Here is a 7,022-nt window from a genome sequence, read left to right on the forward strand (position 1 = left end):
GAGGGGGTCAGTTTCATGGTTTAGTGGATTTAATCTTTTAACTCTTCTTAGAGTTATATATATAAACTTATTATTTTAAAATTTTAAAATTTATTGAACTATTTCAACAATAATTTTCCATTTGTGAATTAAGAAAATTCACTACAAGAAAAACATTAATTAGCGATGGATTATTTTCGTCGCAAATTAGCGACGGATTAGCTAGAGAAAACTAGTCGTCCTTAAAATTAAAATTAGCGATGGATTTTGCGGTAGAAAAAATCTGTCGCAAAATCCATCGCTAAGTAGCGACGGAAAAATTCTGTCTCAAAACCCGTCGTACTTAGTGATGAAATTTTTCCATCGCTAATTAGCAACGAATTTTGCGACAAAAAAAATCCGTCGCTACTTTTCGATTTAAAACGCCCCCCTTAGGACGTGAAATTCTCCCTCCCTCTCTCTGATTACTCCTAAATCGGCCCGACGGGGAAGAGGGCAGCCTCAAGAGGATGTTCGCCCCTCAGAGGAAGGGGTGGCTCGGATGGACACTCACCCCAGGAAAGGCCGATGCCTACAAGAACGTCATCGGCGCGCGCCGGGCCTTCTGGCGCATCATATCCTTTATCAAGCAGAAGGAGTAGAGTTGCGGCAACGACGACCACATATCCACCATCCGTGGCTACCGCGTCAAGATCGAGTCCGAGCTCTTCTCCATTTGCGACAGAATCCTCCGCCTCCTCGACGACCGCCTTGTCTCCTCTGCCATCGCCCCTGACTCCAAGATCTTCTATCTCAAGATGAAGGGCGACTACCACTGCTATCTCGCCGAGTTTAAGACCGGCGCCGAGCGGAAGGAGGCCGCCGAGAACACCCTTTTCGCCTACAAATCCGCCCAGGTTCCTCTTTCTCTCTCTCTCTATCTCTGATCGCTTGATTTAGATATTTTTTTGATTTTTTCTTTGTTTTCTTGGTGTTTTGGGGATCTGTCCCTCTCCAATCTTTTGATTTGGATATTTTTTGTGATTTTTCTTTGTTTTCTACGTGTTTTCATGATCTATCCCTCTCCGATCACTTGATTTATGAGCTCTTTTTGTGATTTTTCTTTATTTTCTGGTGTTTTCAGGAGATCGCTAACGCCGACCTAGCTCCGACTCACCCGATCTACCTCGGACTTGCCCTCAACTTCTTCGTCTTCTACTACGAGATCCTGAACTCGCCGGATCGGGCTTGCACCTTGGCAAAACAGGTGAGCGATCGTCGGATCCAGCCGATCTTTTAACAAATTTTGCTGCAAAACCCCCTAAATTTCTTGTTCCTTTTCTTGAGCTCCTTTGATTAGGATTAGTTTTCACTCATTTTTCTCTTGCCCATCTTTGTTTGGGTTTTTCCTTAGGCGTTCAATGAGGCAATCGTCGAGTTGGATACGTTGGGCGAGGAATCCTACAAGGATAGCACCCTCATTATTCATTATTTTTCTCTTGTAGTGTTGATTCCCACACATGGGTGGGTTTTTATAAGGTTTGAAAAATCAACCAAATTATCCTTATTTTTTTTTATGAAAAACACATGATCCCGGTGTGGATTCCTTATAAATCGATCATACCCAACACATTTATGAGGTCGGAACTGCAAAAAAAATCATGAAAGAACAGAAAAACTCATAACCAGTTATGGAAAATACCTAATGTTCAAGTATATATATATATATATATATATATATATATATATATATATATATATAAAGAGAGAGAGAGAGAGAGAGAGAGAGAGAGAGAGATGCGACACATCAAGGGCCATGGAACCACCAAAAGGATTATAGATGTTTGTGGGTTATTCATGAGTCCTCTGAAATGACAATATTGGTAGGAGAGGTGGGAGGAGGGGGTCAGTTTCATGGTTTAGTGGATTTAATCTTTTAACTCTTCTTAGAGTTATATATATAAACTTATTATTTTAAAATTATAAAATTTATTGAACTATTTCAACAATAATTTTCCATTTGTGAATTAAGAAAATTCACTACAAGAAAAACATTAAATAGCGACGGATTATTTTTGTCGCAAATTAGCTAGCGAAAACTAGTCGTCCTTAAAATTGAAATTAGCGATGGATTTTACGGTAGAAAATTTCCGTCGCAAAATCCATCGCTAAGTAGCGACGGAAAAATTCTGTCTCAAAACTCGTCGTACTTAGCAACGAAATTTTTCTGTTGCTAATTAGCAATGAATTTTGCGACAAAAAAATTCTGTCGCTACTTTTTGATTTAAAACGGCCCCCTTAGGACGTGAAATTCTCCCTCCCTCTCTCTGATTACCAAGGTTGTTAAATGCGATAAGGCGAAGTGAGGCGTTGAGCCTGTTATGAAGTGAGGCGTGCGCCTCGTGGCGTTGAAGCGTAAGCTTCATGATCAAAATAATAAAATAAAATATTTTGATCGCCGGTGGAAATACGACCAGTAATAAAAGGGGGCTTTACAGTTTACACAAAACAAAAGAAAGAAGGGGGGGATGCTACAAAACTCACAGGCGGCCGCGTTAAGCATAAGACCAATTGCAAAATGAAAAGATGTATGAAGCACCTAATGTAGAAGTTATATTGTTATATTCTTTACACAAATAGAGGCAACTAAGAACCAAAAAGAGAAAAAGAAACACACACACACACATATAAGATCAGATCTGGAACTAGGTCCCTCCACCCACCTGTCCACAAAACTTCTTGGAGAAGACATCAGATAGTCATACACATAGCTGAAGTTGTACAAAGGAACACAACTGCACTAAAGATTGCCATCATTAGTTCTAAACCCGATAATTGATATCACCACATAGCACAAAATCAGTCGATCCTAGAAAGTTTAGTACGGAAATTGCAATACAGAAGCTAGAAAGACACAACTGCAATGACGCCAACAAGAAAAGACAATTTATACGATCGTGCGAATAGAAAAACTCCATGATTTTTTTCTGCTATCAAAGAAAATGAACACTCATTTTCTGAATCGTCGCAATAGAACAATTCCAACTATTAAACCAATCAACAAAAAACAACAAATGACAACAAGCCCAAATATTGTATACAATAATTAAACATAAATAAGGAAAACATGGGAAATTTTGGCTAAGATGATAAAATTACGGATGCAATTGGTAAGAAACTCATGGAAGACATGACAGAACCTATCAGAAACAAGAACAAATCGTTGATTCGTTTGATCCTGAAGAGCTTCAGCGAGCAACATACGCTTCGCATCGATCATGCTCGCCTCTCCCCAAGCTACCTACATCCCCACCCAAATAATCACAAACTCAAACCATCGAAAGCAACAATAGAACCAATTCATCTACCGTGGATCAATCAAGGAAGGGAGAAAAAAGAAGAAGCCCAAACCTTAATGCTATGATTCAAATGGCGCCCGTAGCAATAGGAGCACATGGTCGTCGTGTGGTCAAAGACGAATCCGGGCCTCGAGTGCACGTAAATGGAGAACCTCTCCTCACCTGCACTCTATGCCCTAGACCCTTCATACCGGAGCCCCAAACAAAAGAACCATCCATAAGGGGAGAACAATGGGATACCTTGAAGAAATGCTGCCAGAGAAAATCGAGAGAAAGGTGTCGCCAGGCGAGGAAGAGGAAAGCGATCTTCGGGGGGGAGCTAACCGGCGCACTGAAAGTAGCCGGGATCGGCGGGCTGAGCGTGAATCGGGTTTTTTTTGCTTTACATGATGCGTACGCCTTAGAGGCAAAGCGCGCCTCGATGAGAGGCGTGCACTTCACCCATGTGAAGCATACACTTCAAGACTCAAATGCCTCGGTACAACGCCTCAGTACCTTGAGCGTGCGTTTCGCCTCTGAGGTGTACGCTTCAGGTATTGAGGCGTACGCCTCTCACAACACTGCTGATTACTCTCAAATCAGCCCGACGGGGAAAAGGGCAGCCTCAAGAGGATGTTCTCCCCTCAAAGGAAGGGGTGGCCTGGATGGACACTCACCCCAGGAAAGGCCGACGCCTACAAGAACGTCATCAACGCGCGTCGGGCCTCCTGGAGCATCATATCCTCTATCGAGCAGAAGGAGGAGAGCCGCCACAACGACGACCACATATCCGCCATTCGTGGTTATCGCGTCAAGATCGAGTCCGAGCTCTGCTCCATCTGCGACAAAATCCTCCGCCTCTTCGATGACTGCCTTGTCTCCTCTGCCACCGCCCTGACTCCAAGATCTTCTATCTCAAGATGAAGGGCGACTACCACTGCTACCTCGCCGAGTTTAAGACCGACGCCGAGTGGAAGGAGGCCACCGGGAACACCCTTTTTGCCTACAAATCCGCCCAGGTTCCTCTTTCTCTCTCTCTCTCTCTGATTGCTTGATTTAGATATTTTTTCAATTTTTCTTTGTTTTCTTGGTGTTTTGGGGATCTGTCCCTCTCCAATCTCTTGATTTGGATATTTTTTGTGATTTTTCTTTATTTTCTAGGTGTTTTCGTGATCTATCCCTCTCTGATCACTTGATTTATGAGCTCTTTTTGTGATTTTTCTTTATTTTCTGGTGTTTTCAAGACATCGCTAACGCTTACCTAGCTCCGACCCACCCGATCTGCCTCAGACTCGCCCTCAACTTCTTCGTCTTCTACTATAAGATCCTGAACTCGCTGGATCGGGCTTGCATATTGGCAAAACCGGTGAGCGATCATCGGATCCAGCCGATCTTTTATTGGATTTTGCTGCAAAACCCCCTAAATTCCTTGTTCCTTTTCTCCAGATCCTTTGATTAGGGTTAGGTTTCACGCATTTTTCTCTTGCCCATCTTTGTTTGGGTTTTTACTTAGGCGTTCGATAAGGCAATCGTCGAGTTGGATACGTTGGGCAAGGAATCCTACAAGGACAGCACCCTCATTATGCAGCTCCTCCGAGACAACCTCACCTTCTGGACGTCTGATATGCAGGTAAAATTTTCTTTTGTTTTTTACATTTTTTATTTTCCTTAGTTTTGCCGTATTCTTTGAATTTTGTTAGGGTTTTGGTTTCTTTATTCTTTTCCCTTATTAACAAATCCCATCTTATATTATCTCATCAGGATGATGGCATCGATGAGATCAAAGAAGCAAGCAAGCGCGATGAAGAATAGTAATCTTCTGGTTTTCTCTCAATTTCTTCTCAGTGACTTGCTTAATGTATTAGGCTATTAGCTAATTCTTTTTCTCTTTTTTTTCTCCCTTTAATTTCAATATTGTTTTCTAACCACTATAATCTCCCCTTTGATGATATAATCATTTGGAAGAGCTTCTCTCTAATTGTTGCCACATTAGACATTCCATTGTCGAAGATAGTTCTGCAGGGAGTGAGTTTGGAAGAGTATGTGAGATTGCAGAGGAATGTGTTGAGGGTTAGAAAGCATTTCCAGTGGCATTCAAATTCAGTTGATTTTGATGCTTTTTATATGGTGATGTACGAGTTATGGTTATGAAGAAGTGTCATTAGATTTGCACTGAGGAGTTCGATGGATTCTAGTTGCCATTCAAGCCTTTAAGATGTGCAAAATGTATATGTTATGTGTAAAAATTTTGTTTGTTCATAGCCACTTCCTGCTCCTCGCCTCAAGGCATGTGCCTCAAAGCGTATGAGACGCACGCCTCAAGGCTCTTTTTTTTATTTTTATTTTTAAATTTTGCAACGGATTAACGATGGAATATAATCCATTGCAAAACTAAATTTGTGCTTATTTAGTGACGGATTAGCGACGTCGCTAATCCGTCGCAAATTAGCAATGGAAGTAGCAACAAATCAGTTATGTCGCTAATTAGCGACGAGAAATATGCGACAGACGCTATTCATCACTAAACTGTTTAGCGATGGATGTGATTGACTAATTGAAAATTTTGAATGCACAAGGTTCTTTTGGGGCTTGTATCGAACAATAAACTAGTTTTCGACCATCAAACAACGACGAACTCCATATTGAATGTTCAAGTCTTCAAGACCAGCTACTGGTTAGTGAACAGTCAATAATAAATACCTTTATTAGCTAATTTAGAATAACACTTTTATAGAGAATCAAACTCAATACATAGTTTAGTCAAAGTCTAATCAAATATGACCATCTTGAGTTTATAGTAATTATATTATTTTGAGACAAAATTGTAATACCTTTTAATTATTATGATTTTGTTTTTCCTTAGCAGCCCACAAACAAAGGCCAGGTGCATGACATATTTGATCCTATAAGGAGTAGCCCCCACTCAACACCAATGTGGGTGAATCTCTCAAAGGTGTCCCAACAATAAACTGCAACCATACAACTCATAGGTAGGGTGTGAATGGGTCGGGTTTGGTTCGAACCCAGGTAGAACCAGACCTGGCCCCAATTTTTGGGTATGGTATATCAGGCTCAGACCCTGGTCTAATCGGACCCACCATAAGAGAAACCATACTCAGACCTGATAAGAACTACATGAACCAGACCCGGCTATACCCGGTAATAAAATATTTTTTTTCATTTTTTGGGTGTAATATAAAATTTCACAAACTATACCCGGATCCATGTGTTTATAGGACCTGAACTCATGTCTTAATCAGGTCTTCTTATTTATCACCACACCCGGACCTTATAAGGTTTATTACATGTCGGGTGCGGGTAAACTGACCGTTGACACCCCTAATTATAGGTCTTATTAAGAGCCCTTTACTCAACCTTTTTTTTATTATAGACGCATATGCACTATCCTCAAAAATGGATTTGACGCATATATTGGATTAAAAAACGTATCATGTGCTTGTTATAAAGCCTTAAAATTTTATTAACGTACACCCAAAAGGCCTTACGAAATTAATAATATGGTTTGCATCCAATGAGTTGTTCAAGTGGTGAGATATAACAAGACGATGATAATAATGACATGTGATCTATGTACTTGATTTTATAGGGATTAGCTCTTGAAGTGTTCCATTAGGATACATGGGTGAGTTTTTATAAGGTTCGAAAAATCAACTGACCAAAATCTTTGTATATGTTTTAGGCTCCAAATATCATTTTTTTCATGGA

At 40.7% G+C, this 7,022-nt stretch overlaps 2 pseudogenes; both read left to right on the plus strand.

Annotated features, from left to right (window-relative positions):
- The first annotated feature begins 488 nt into the window (after window positions 1-488).
- LOC149813457 (14-3-3-like protein 16R) lies at window positions 489-2,608 on the plus strand (annotated as a pseudogene).
- Window positions 2,609-3,387: 779 nt separating this feature from the next.
- LOC149813458 (14-3-3-like protein) lies at window positions 3,388-5,475 on the plus strand (annotated as a pseudogene).
- The last annotated feature ends 1,547 nt before the right edge of the window (window positions 5,476-7,022 follow it).

The sequence above is a fragment of the Nuphar pumila genome, chromosome 16, assembly GCF_984573655.1.
Source record: "Nuphar pumila chromosome 16, dmNupPumi1.hap1.1, whole genome shotgun sequence".
Classification (NCBI taxonomy): Eukaryota; Viridiplantae; Streptophyta; class Magnoliopsida; order Nymphaeales; family Nymphaeaceae; genus Nuphar; species Nuphar pumila.